Genomic DNA, 12831 nt, shown 5'->3' with positions numbered 1-12831 from the left:
CCCCGTGGGTGTCATGGGGTGCTCGGAGCTCACCCTTAAGGAGGGGATACTGTTATGAACCACAGGTAGTGGTTCATTTCTATTTTATGTTTTTTAAGTTGTCTTGCATGCCAGGATTTCCTGTTGCTCTGTTTTAGTATGCTCTTGTCTGCTGCCGCTGGTTAGTCTGTGTAATTGCAGCTTGTTCCATGTGTTCAGCCTCACCTGGCTGCTAATTGCATCTTGTCAGTTGGAATCATGCAATAGGCCAGCTGCTCTGGATTATTAATTAGGCCTCTCTGTTATATGCTGGCTGATTGCAGTTCACAGACGCTGGTGATATTTCTGGGTTTTCAGTCTGCTTGAGTTCTGAGCTTGGTTCCTGCTAGTTCCTGAGCTTCCTGTTTGCTGTATCTGTTGCAAAGAGTGTTTCCAGTCCTGCTCTATCCGGTCGTTCTGTCCTCAGTGGTCCAGTACTCGGAAGTTGTCATCTGTTCCTGGAGTCCTGACTGAGCACCTTTAACATCCTGTGGTGTTCGTGAGTCGCGGCGTAGCCGTGTGTTGCGGCTTGACCGCTTACTATTTATTATTTGTTATATTGAGTCTCTGAGCTTTTGCGGAGGATTCCGCTCCCACAAATCCACTCTGGTATCCAGCGGTGCTGGGTAGGAGTAACGGATTAGTGAATTTTGGTTGTCCTTTTCCCTGGCGGTTTGTCCGCACATACTTCTGGTTTAAGTTTAGTTAGCTTGTAGCCCCTGGCCTGGTTGTTTAGTCAGAGGGCCCCTTGTTATCACCCTGTCTCGGATTTCCCTTTGTCTCCCATTAAGACCTGAGGGGGCATCGGAGTTGGGCAGACATAATCCGCCCTTCAAACGCGGCTGCCATGGGCTCAAGCAACCATAGTCTCGCAGGGGATTTCTGATAACACGGGCGAGACAACGGAGTTAGGGCGCCAGGGGTTACTAGGCTTTCCTGCTCCCGTAACCAGCATTCCCTTCCAGTACTCTGGCCTTTGTCATAAGATCTCCTCTGGTCAGAAGTACTGGAATCATAACAACACCCTCACATCATGTCACTGTGTGTTACCAGCCCAGAGATCTGACCAGTCTCTTCCCCACACTCTCTGGGGTATATTGTACATCCGGAGCCATCAGCCCCTATTATACTCCAGCTCTCCGCCTCACATAATGTCTGTGTGTTACCAGCCTAGAGATCACACAGCTGCAGATGAGTGTGAATTCCCAAAACACCGGGGTTAAGGATGGGTTCAAGGATGAAGAATAGGGAGCTACAGCAGCCTGCTGCTTACTCCATGCTGTGCCAGGCCACGCCCCTCCATCTGCCCCTATTATACTCCTGCTCTACCCTCACATCCTGTCACTGTGTGTTACCAGCCCAGAGATCTGACCAGTCTCCTCCCCACACTCTCTGGTGTATCTCATACATCAGGAGCCATCACCTTTATTATACTCCTGCTCTCCTCCTCACATAATGTCACTGTGTGTTACCAGCCCAGAGATCTGACCAGTCTCCTCCCCACACTCTCTGGTGTATCTTATACATCAGGAGCTATCAGCCCCTATTATACTCCTGTTCTCCCCTTCACATCATGTCACTGTGTTACCAGCCCAGAGATCTGACCAGTCTCCTCCCCACACTCTCTGGTGTATCTCATACATCAGGAGCCATCAGCCCCTATTATACTCCTGCTCTCCCCCTCACATCATGTCACTGTGTTACCAGCCCAGAGATCTGACCAGTCTGCTCCCCACACTCTCTGGTGTATCTCATACATCAGGAGCCTTCAACCCCTATTATACTCCTGTTCTTCCCCTCACATCATGTCACTGTGTTACCAGCCCAGATATCTGATCAGTCTGCTCCCCACACTCTCTGGTGTATCTCATACATCAGGAGCCTTCAACCCCTATTATACTCCTGCTCTCCCCCTCACATCATGTCACTGTGTGTTACCAGCCCAGAGATCTGACCAGTCTCCTCCCCAGACTCTCTGGTATATCTCATACATCAGAAGCCATCAGCCCCTATTATACTCCTGCTCTCCCCCTTCACATCATGTCACTGTGTGTTACCAGCCCAGATATCTGACCAGTCTCCTCCCACCACACTCTCTGGTGTATCTCATACATCAGGAGCCATCAGCCCATATTAATCCCATGGTCTTCTTATCATGTCACTGAGGTCAGGTAGGATTTGTTTTCTGTAGCTAACATGGTGTTGAGTCTCAGCAATAAGAAGGCAAGCTGAGAACTGAGCTCTCTGCCCTAGAACTCCAGTCTTCTTTTTCGAGTAGGCCGTGACATTGGTCTTCAGTACACGAATGAGTAATGCATAATAGGAGGTCACTGGATTCAGTGGACCATGCTTTAATTAAGAATTGGAACCTCTTAATAGTTCTTATTTTCTAAAGCAGAGTAATGTGAAGTGTATGTGATAGGATGGTCTTCATTCCTTAATATAGGTACTCCATTCGTAGTATGTCTGCAAGTAGAGACCTCATAGATAGAAATGTTCATACTTCATGAGCAAACAGATTGATTATGGGGAGTGATATTCTGTACAGATGTCCTGGAGAAGGTATCTAGACAATCCCTGTTATACAGAGTGGAGATCATGTAAAGAGGGATAGACACCTCGATCGAAGAATGGTCTGGTTATGCCCCTTGGCTAGAGGATCGGTCTGGTTACGCCCCTTGGCTAGAGGATCGGTCTGGTTACGCCCCTGCGCTAGAGGATCGGTCTGGTTACGCCCCTTGGCTAGATGATCGGTCCGGTATTTCCCCTGCGCTAGAGGATCGGTCCGGTTTTGCCCCTGTGCTAGAGGATCAGTCCGGTTTTGCCCCTGCGCTAGAGGAACAGTCCGGTTTTGCCCTTGGCTAGTGGAACAGTCCGGTTTTGCCCCTGGCTAGAAGAACGGTCCGGTCAGGCCCCTGGGCAGCAGGTGATCACTAAAAAAGCCTAGTTAATCTCCCATTTATAGCGGATCTTTCTTCTGGAGAAAAATGAAATGATACTAAAATTCTCAGGTGAAAATGACTGTGTATTCTCATTATCTATAACGTCCGCAATTTAAAGACCTAAGAAACTGTAGGTTAGTAAGACAGTACAACAGGAGACTACGTAGAAAGCCCTTTCGAATGTGTTCTTCTAGCACCACACAACTGCACAGTACGCAGACATTTGGCCGCTCTATCAAAAATCAGTGAGAAATGGATAAAGTATTGAATTCCATCAGTATTCAAAGGGAAAAGTCTTTATACAGGACTCCATCAATCCTAGATTAGAGTTAAAGTCTATGCACGGTTGTCAACTGAATAAGTCGTCTCTACATCCTACAGATCAGAAAGGCTGAGGCTTTTACTATAGAATATTCTTCTTTAAAAAAATACTCTTTCTCTAGCATCCATAAGAGATATTGGGGAAATAGTATGATGGGGTATAGATGGGGTCCAAAGGAGCCGGTGCACTTTACATTTCTTCAAGTGGGTGTGCTGGCACCTCCCCTCTGTGCCCCCTCATACAGGCAGTATAGGTAAAACTGTGCCCGAAGGAGAATGGACATACTTGATAGAAGGAACATAACAATGAGTGGTGAGATTCACACACCAGCACACCATCAACATAAAATGACCAGCAATGGCTGGAAACAAAAACATATCAAAGCTATGGTTAATGTTTGAGATCATTTTCGATATGCGAGGTGCCTCCGCTCTTCTTCAGTATTGAGCCAGAGCAGCTCTTGTGGCTATAAATATATGTCCTATAATATATTTGTTTGATTGAGTTTTGATGTAGCATGTTGAACATGAGAAAGGTGCAGACTATTTCGTTGCCTCCTAGCCTCAAGCAAAGCTGAATAAATAACAGTATCTTTAGGACGTTTCTTATGGTTTAGCCTCTAATTCCACAACCACTTGAACCTCATGATCAGTTTGTCTAATCCGTGCCACCGCATGTATAGCAGCATCTCTGATAACTACCTCAAGGGTACACCAATGGTTCATAATGGAAGTATCTTCAGGAGCGTTCACCTCTAAGAGAAAGTGAAATTCTGGTGCCTTCAGCATCCAGTAATATGTAATCCTACAATCTCTAAATGAGGAGTGGCTGGAAAAGGCGATCAGGACCATATCAGGAGGGGTGTGATCAGACCATGTGTTTATCAGTAGTGGAGGATTTATCATGATGAGGACAGGAGCAAGAGTACAATCTCCAATAAGGAGAAGTGCAATTTCTTGTAGCTTTTGAAAAAAATATTTAAGAAATTGGGGCTGTCTTGCATTAGGGGCATAGAGGGAAGTGAGGGGGACATATTTATAATGAATTTCTAAACTAGAATGAAATATCTACCATTGCAATCCACCCGCTTGCAAAAATGGAATTACTAAGTAATTACCTTTGGCGCTCGTAGTGAGTTGCTTTTCCTATAGCAGCTGATATAACGGGGTTAGTTAGACCCCACAACCAAAATCACAATAAACAAGAAAAAGTGCTGGGAAACTGGATAAGAATATACTGACAATTTTAATAAAGTATTAAAAAATTCATTTGTACTGTTGCAACAGATAATTAAAACGAAGGTGTATCTAATTGAAATTAGGGCATGATATAGCACTGCAAGAAATGTAAAAAGTCCCATATACTTAGTATGGATTGTATATTGTTGGCCGGTACTCAAATGAGCCAGTTTATCCCCAAGATTATTGCCACAGTCCAGGAACAATTATAAGCGAATGATAATATTACCAACTGCAGTTAGATTGAGCTTGCTGGCTTGGTTCAAGATGCTACTTGGTCCGATTGGTCGCTCAGGTCCAAAACATGCAGGTGTTCGATTCGCTGATGGAAGAGGTTCCTATATCCGACTTCTAGGCGTTTGTAGGGGGATGAGGAATCAGAGTCCAGCCAATCCACCGACGCGTTTCGCTGTTTAACACGGCTTTCTCAAGGTGATGTATTGCAGTGACTGGGTGCCCTTTATATAGCAGTGCTAATAGCCCATGTGAAACAGATGTGTCAAATTAAAAACATTTAAATAATATGTAAAATAAAATTCTATCCAGTTTCCAAGTAAAGTGACAGACTCTGAGACTGTAAAACCATTAGTACATCGTGTTTTTCTAAGTGCAAAGCCCTTTTTATATGGATACAATAAATGTAAAAGCCGGTTTCCGATCACGTGATCGCGAGTTTACTTCCTATATCTGGAACGCAAACACGCTCCAGTTTCCTGCATATGGAACGCAAACTCGTTCCTATTGGTTGGCGCCCGGTCACGTGACCGGCACAGAGCCAAACCTCCGACAGGCCCAGTGTCCTGTTGCCAGGCGACGGACCACACGAAGGGACTCATTCCGGTCACGTGACCGGGCGCTCAACATTACGTTGTGCATCACTCAGGATCTCCATCACGGAGTACATTTTAATATCACGTGACCGTCCGGGCCAGTAATATAGTGGACATTTAGCTCATTAATTTTAATGAGTACATAATTATTAGATTCCACAGAAAAAGGGACTTTACAGAATGTTCTAAGCACAGCATCAACATATGAGCTTTATAAATATGTAATAACATATGGGTATGTTTAAAATTAATTATATTCATGTGCTATACTTAAATACAAGGATTAGTGCCATCTTGTGGTGGAATAATAATATGGCACTCTCCTCATAATTTTTAATCAACATGTTATAAAAAATCTTTATCAAAGGCTCATATGATATTTTATATTTGTTTTTACTATCCAAATTTTATATTCACTATATTCACAAATATGTGTATATTTATATTCAGAAGAACCTTTTATTAACATGTGTAAGAGGATAATTAAATGAATAGATTAGTATCAATTTAGAAGAATAGGTGTTATTGCACTCTAAGTTATTAGCTTCGTCTATACTGGAAGAAGGCTATATTGGAAAGGACTTGTAGATCTATACACAGATATAAATATATAGGAACATATCAAAATGGATATATGCATGAATAGATATATCGGGATAAATTAATAGGTAGTATATACATACTAACCTTCAAAGATGGGACAAAGTTAGAGGACTGCATTTAGCTCAAGTGCTTCATTTAGACCACTGGGAAAAAGTGTATTTAGCTGAAAGGTCCAAAAGTTTTCCTGTCTACATAGTCTAGTAAACCTGTCACCCCGCTAGTTGTTTTGGGGATGTATTCTAATCCTGTGATTCTTAAGGTGGATGGATCCTTATTGTGATGAAGAGCAAAATGTCTGGAGATGCTATGTTTAGTGACCCCATTAATGATGTTTCTTCTATGTTCCATGAATCTCGTTTTTAACATCCTGGTCGTTCTGCCTACGTATTTTAACTGGCAGTCACATTGCAGAAGATACACAACCCACATGGTGTTACAATTGATAAAACTTTTAATCGAAATGTTTTTCCCTTCTATGGGTAAGTGGATAATAGTAGTTTTATCACATGTATGGATGCATGTTGTGCATCTTGTTGCTCCACACTTATAAAAAACCCTTTATTTTGTTTTTTAACCATGTAGAACCCTTATCCTTTGTATCTTCATTGGATCTTAATTGGCTTGGTGCCAATATGGTTTTTAGAGATTTATTTTTTCTAAAAACAAAGTCAGGTTTCAATGGTAAAATGTCACACAAAACCGGATCACACCGCAGCATATGAAAATTATGTTTAACTGCGGATCTAATCTCATTGGATCTGGAATTACATTTTGAGATAAAAGCCCATTCCTTATTCCTTCCTTTAAGTTTGTTTTTATCCTTCAAAACTAATAGAGATTCTCTATCCAGATCCAGTACTTCTCTCATAGCTTGATCTAACAAATATTGGGGATAATCTTTATATTGGAAAGTCTTCATTAGAATATCTGCTTGTTCAATAAAGGACTCTATAGTAGAACAATTTCTACGAAGGCGTAACAATTGCCCTTTGGGTATATTATTCTTCCATGCCACATGATGTGCACTCCTATAGTTCAAATAGGCGTTACTACCCACTTCCTTAACAAAATTGGAGGTCTGAATCTGACCGTTAACAATTTCAATGGTCAAATCCAAGAAGTCGAGTTTAGAAGTGCTGAAGGAAGAAGTGAAAACTAAATTATAAGTGTTAGTGTTGAGAAAATCTACAAAATTGGTGAAAGAAGAGAGATCCCCATCCCAAATAATAAATAGATCGACTATGTATCGGCCATAGAGGACCAGGCCCGCGCCAGGCCCCACCCCCCAGAGGAGCTCCTCCTCCAATTCACCCACATAGAGGTTGGCATAGCTTGGCGCGAACCTCGTCCCCATGGCCGTGCCCATAATCTGACGATAAAAAGTGTCGGAAAAAAGAAAATAATTGTGTGAAAGAATAAAAGAGATAGAATCTAGCAAAAATTTCCTGTGTCTCTCGGTGAGGTCCCCATCGCGATCTAAGACTTTCTTGATGGCCTGAACACCAAGTCCAGGGGGGATATTGGTGTACAGGCCTACAACATCAAGTGTGGCCAAGAGGTAAGAAGGCTTCCAAGATATATCTTTAATTAATTGTAAAAAATGCATAGTATCACGAACATGGGACCTCAACCTAGAGACACGAGGTTGCAGATATCTATCAACATATGCTGAAAGATAGGAAGTTAAAGAATTAACACCCGAAATGATGGGACGTCCGGGGGGTGCAGTGAGGGACTTGTGAATGCTGGGTAAGTGGTAGAAAATAGGGATAGTTGGAAATGCTGGAAATAAAAATCTGAACTCCTCCTTGGATATGACACCATCCTCTAATGCATCTGTAAGTAAATGATGTAATTCACTTAGGTAGGAGGAAGTGGGATCACCGGGTGAGACTTGGTAAAAATGATTATCCAGTAATTGTCTATGAGCTTCATTTATGTAATCGATTTTGTTCAGTATAACTAGGCCTCCGCCTTTATCCGCTGCTCTGATAACTATCGAGTTATCCTCTGTTAGTTTTTTTATAGCTTGCTTTTCCCATTTTGTTAAGTTATTTTTGGGCTTATTTTTTGTGAGACAAATGGATGTAAAGTCTTCAAGAGTAGCTTTGTAGAAGGTTTCTACTTGGCTACTCTTGAAACTTATAGGAAAAAAATCTGATTTTGCTCTACATGAACTTTTGTCGATTTCAAACAGTTTTTGGGGAGACTCCTGTCGGCTATCTTTTTCTAGTTCCTCCAATATTTTTAGGGCTGGGTCATCTGTAGAGCCTAACACTATATGTAGGGTATTACCATCTAAACTACTATCTTTTCATTCTCCGGCTGAATTGCCGTTATCGAAATCGGTGAAGACCCATTCTACCAGAAAGGTGGGCGCATCCTGGGCGGCTGCCCGAGGGGTCTCGGCAATACGGTTTTGCCGAGCAGCTACTTGGTCGGGTTCAAACACCTTTGCGAAGTTTACAAGTTTGATACCCTGGCTGATGAGGACCTCTTGTTGGGTCAGTCGGTGCTGCAGAGTCATCCGCACTTTCCCGCCCGTTCTAGAGCTTTGGTATAAACCCCATGGTTCTTGAAGCGTCCCTAGCATCCTCTGAGACGTATGAGAAAATAGGATTTTAATACCTACCGGTAAATCCTTTTCTCTTAGTCCGATTTTCATGCCATGGCATGCGTTATGCTGTTATTGGTTGTGTTTACACACAGGTTGTGTTACGCTTTATGTCAGCGTATTGCTGCATATTCTTCATGCCGTCGGCTGGTGTTCTATTGAATGCCACGTTCTGCGGCATACTGGAGGTGGGAGCTGGTAAGATGCTCACCGTGGTTAACAATAAATTCTTTCCTCGAAATGTCCATCTCCCTGGGCACAGTTACTTAAACTGGAGTCTGGAGGAGGGGCATAGAGGGAGGAGCCAGTTCACACCCATTCAAAGTCTTAAAGTGCCCATGGGCGAAATTTACTAAGATGGGAGTACTATTTAAGATGGGATGTTGCCCATAGCAACCAATCAGATTCTACTTCTCATTTATCTAGCACCCTCTAGAAGATAATACCTGGAATCTGATTGGTTGCTATGGGCAACATCCCATCTTAAATAAAACTACCATCTTAGTAAATATACCCCCATGTCTCCTGCGGATCCTGTCTATACCCCATGGTTCTTGAAGCGTCCCCAGCATCCTCTACGGACTAAGAGAAAAGGATTTACCGGTAGGTATTAAAATCCTATTTTTTGGGTTATTTAGGTCGAACATCTTTCTCGTATAAAGGCAGAAGATATAGAGGAAGAAGAAGAGACGTATGTGACTGATATAAAGGCAGAAGATACAGAGGGAGAAGAAGAGATGTATGTGACTGATATAAAGGCAGAAGATACAGAGGGAGAAGAAGAGATGTATGTGACTGATATAAAGGCAGAAGATACAGAGGGAGAAGAAGAGATGTATGTGACTGATATAAAGGCAGAAGATACAGAGGGAGAAGAAGAGATGTATGTGACTGATATAAAGGCAGAAGATATAGAGGGAGAAGAAGAGATGTATGTGACTGATATAAAGGCAGAAGATACAGAGGGAGAAGAAGAGATGTATTTGACTGATATAAAGGCAGAAGATATAGAGGGAGAAGAAGAGACGTATGTGACTGATATAAAGGCAGAAGATACAGAGGGAGAAGAAGAGACGTATGTGACTGACATAAAGGCAGAAGATATAGAGGGAGAAGAAGAGACGTATGTGACTGATATAAAGGTAGAAGATACAGAGGGAGAAGAAGAGATCTATGTGACTGATATAAAGGCAGAAGATATAGAGGGAGAAGAAGAGACGTATGTGACTGATATAAAGGCAGAAGATATAGAGTAATAAACACTTTTCTCTAAAGTCCTAGAGGATGCTGGGGTCCATATTAGTACCATGGGGTATAGACGGGTCCACCAGGAGCCATTGGCACTTTAAGAGTTTAATAGTGTGGGCTGGCTCCTCCCTCTATGCCCCTCCTACCAGACTCAGTTTAGAAAATGTGCCCGGAGGAGCCGGTCTCAGCTAGGGGAGTTCTCTTAGAAAAGTTTTTTTTTTAGAGTTTTTGTTATTTTACAGGGAGGCTGCTAGCGACAGCCTCCCTGCATCGAGGGACTGAGGGGGGGGGGGGGGGTAGCAGTGTCCGCCCTGCGGGGTCTTGAGCCACTGCCTCCGCTGTCTGGACATTGAGCTCCAGAGGGGTCAGATCGCGCCCCGCCACAGGGGAATGCTCATCCTGGCAGCCAGCAGTCACCCCCTCAGGGAGCTGAAGTGTGGCGAGTGAGTCACTGTCCCCCCCTTACAAGTGTGGGGTCAGTGTGAAGAGGGCGGCTAAAGGGTAGGAACGCGGTATTAACCGCGCTCCTGGAAGGCTCAGCGGTACTGCGCTGCGAGGGGCGCCCTGAGCCAGCTCCGGACCCTTCAATGACCAAAACAAGCCTGTGTCTGTGGATCCAGGCCAGCACAAAATCCTCCGGCCAGTATAATCTTCAAAGAGCGGGAAGACCTCGCCATTGAGGGGGCGGAGCTTCTCCTCAGAGCGGACCCAGCAGTGTTCACCGCCATTTTCCTGCCTGCAGCTCACTGCCAGTGGATGCACAGGTCCCTCCAGAGCGACTCCAGCTATCTGTACGGTAGCGGGGGGTGTAGAAGGGAGGGGAGGCTGTGTATAGACTGTGTCACCTATTAAGGGACACAGTCAGCGTGGGTTTAGGGTCTCCCTATACTCTAATAGTGCTGTGTGTGGGTTGGCTCCAATCTCTGTTTCTCATACGTCCTAGAGGATGCTGGGGACACTTCAAGAACCATGGAGTATAGACGGGATCCGCAGGAGACATGGGCACTTTAAGACTTTCAAAGGGGTGTGAACTGTCTCCTCCCTCTATGCCCCTCCTCCAGACTTCAGTTTTAGAATTGTGCCCAGGCAGACTGGATGCACTTGGAGGAGCTCTACAGAGTTTCTCTGAAAAGACTTTATGTTAGGTTTTTTATTTTCAGGGAGGCTGCTGGCAACAGGCTCCCTGCATCGTGGGACTTAGGGGAGAGAAGGCAAACCTACATCCAGTGAGTTTAAAGGCTCTGCTTCTTGGCTACAGGACACCATTAGCTCCTGAGGGTTTGGAACACTAGGTACGCCTAGGGGTTCACTCCCAGAGCCCGTCACCCCCCTCGCAGAGACAGAAGTCAGAAGACAGGTGAGTAGAAGAAGAAAAGAAGACTTCAATGACGGCTTCTCAGGTACCGCACAGCGATCGCGCTGCGCACCATGCTCCCACACACAGCGGCACTACAGGGTGCAGGGTGCGGGGGGGGGGGGGGTAGCATAAAACTCCTCATTAAGGCTGGCAAAGTGGAAATTAAGTGCTTAGACACAAAATCCTAACCCCCGCCAGTGTGATTATATTAAAAAAATAGCGCGGCTGAAGCGCGCCATTAAGGGGGCGGGGCTTAGCCCTCACAGCTCTCCTCAGCGCCATTTTCTCTTCACTGAGCTGCAGAGACGCTGGTCCTTCCTCAACACTTCTGTACAAATAACAGGGTGCAAAATGGGGGGGAGGGGGAGGGCACAGGTGATTTGGTGCAAAAAGTATAATAAAAGCACTACAGGTCTGTAGCCTTATATTAACGTTTCAGAACCGGGATTGGGCGCTGGATTGTGAGCTGGCAAACTCCCTCTGTGTTTCTCTGACAGGCTTTACTGTGGGTCTGTCCCCTGTTTGCCCAGTGTGTCTGTGGGTGTCGGTACGCGTGTGTCGGCATGTCTGAGGCGGAGTGCTCTTCCCAGGAGGAGACTGTGTTAGGGACAGAAACGGCTGTGGGAGTGACTAATTGAATGCTAATGTGGCTCTTACTAATAAGAGATTATATAGATCTGATTCTCAGAACCAGGCATGGAAGAAATCACAGGTCCAGACCCCCTCGGGGTCACATAAACGTTTGTTTGCTCAGTTGGCAGACACAGATACCGACACGGACACTGACTCCAGTGTCGACTATAGTGATGCCAGATTAGACCCAAAATTGGCAAAGAACATTCAGTACATGATTGTGGCAATAAAAGATGTGTTACATATCACTGAAGACCCTGCGGTTCCGGATACTAGGGTCTGTATGGTTAAGGGAAAGAAACCTGAGGTAACGTTTACTCCCTCTCATGAACTGAATACTCTATTTGAAAAACTGTGGGAAAATCCTGACAAAAAGTTTCTGATTCCCAAAAGGATTCAGGTGGCGTATCCGTTCCCCTCTGGGGATAGAGAAAAGTGGGAGTCATACCCCATTGTGGACAAGGCCCTATCACGGTTGTCTAAAAAAGTGGCTTTACCGTCTCCTGACACGGCAGCCCTTAAGGATCCTGCGGATCGTAGACAGGAAAATACGTTAAAATCCATTTACGTCACCACAGGTACACTGCTCAGACCAACCATCGCATCTGCGTGGGTGAGTAGTGCTATCGAAAAGTGGGCAGAGAACTTGTCATCTGATATAGATACCCTAGATAAGGATAGCATCCTGTTAACTCTGAGTTATATCAGGGACGCTGCGGCCTACCTAAAAGAAGCGGCGAGAGATATTGGCATTTTGGGATCAAAAGCCAATGCCATGGCGATTTCAGCTAGGAGGTCCTTGTGGATTCATCAATGGAATGCTGATGCTGACTCTAAGAAAGCTATGGAGTCTCTCCCATATAAAGGTAGTGTGTTGTTTGGTGAGGGTCTCACTGATTTGGTATCTACTGCTACCGCGGTAAGTCGTCATTTTGCCTTGTGTTCCTCACAACAAAAGAAAGCTCAAAACTTTCAGATGCAGTCCTTTCGGACAAATAAATACAAAAAAGGCCAAGGTTATTCCTT

This window comes from Pseudophryne corroboree (genome assembly GCF_028390025.1).
Source record: "Pseudophryne corroboree isolate aPseCor3 chromosome 3 unlocalized genomic scaffold, aPseCor3.hap2 SUPER_3_unloc_56, whole genome shotgun sequence".
NCBI lineage: Eukaryota > Metazoa > Chordata > Amphibia > Anura > Myobatrachidae > Pseudophryne > Pseudophryne corroboree.
This window is presented reverse-complemented; position numbering follows the sequence as displayed.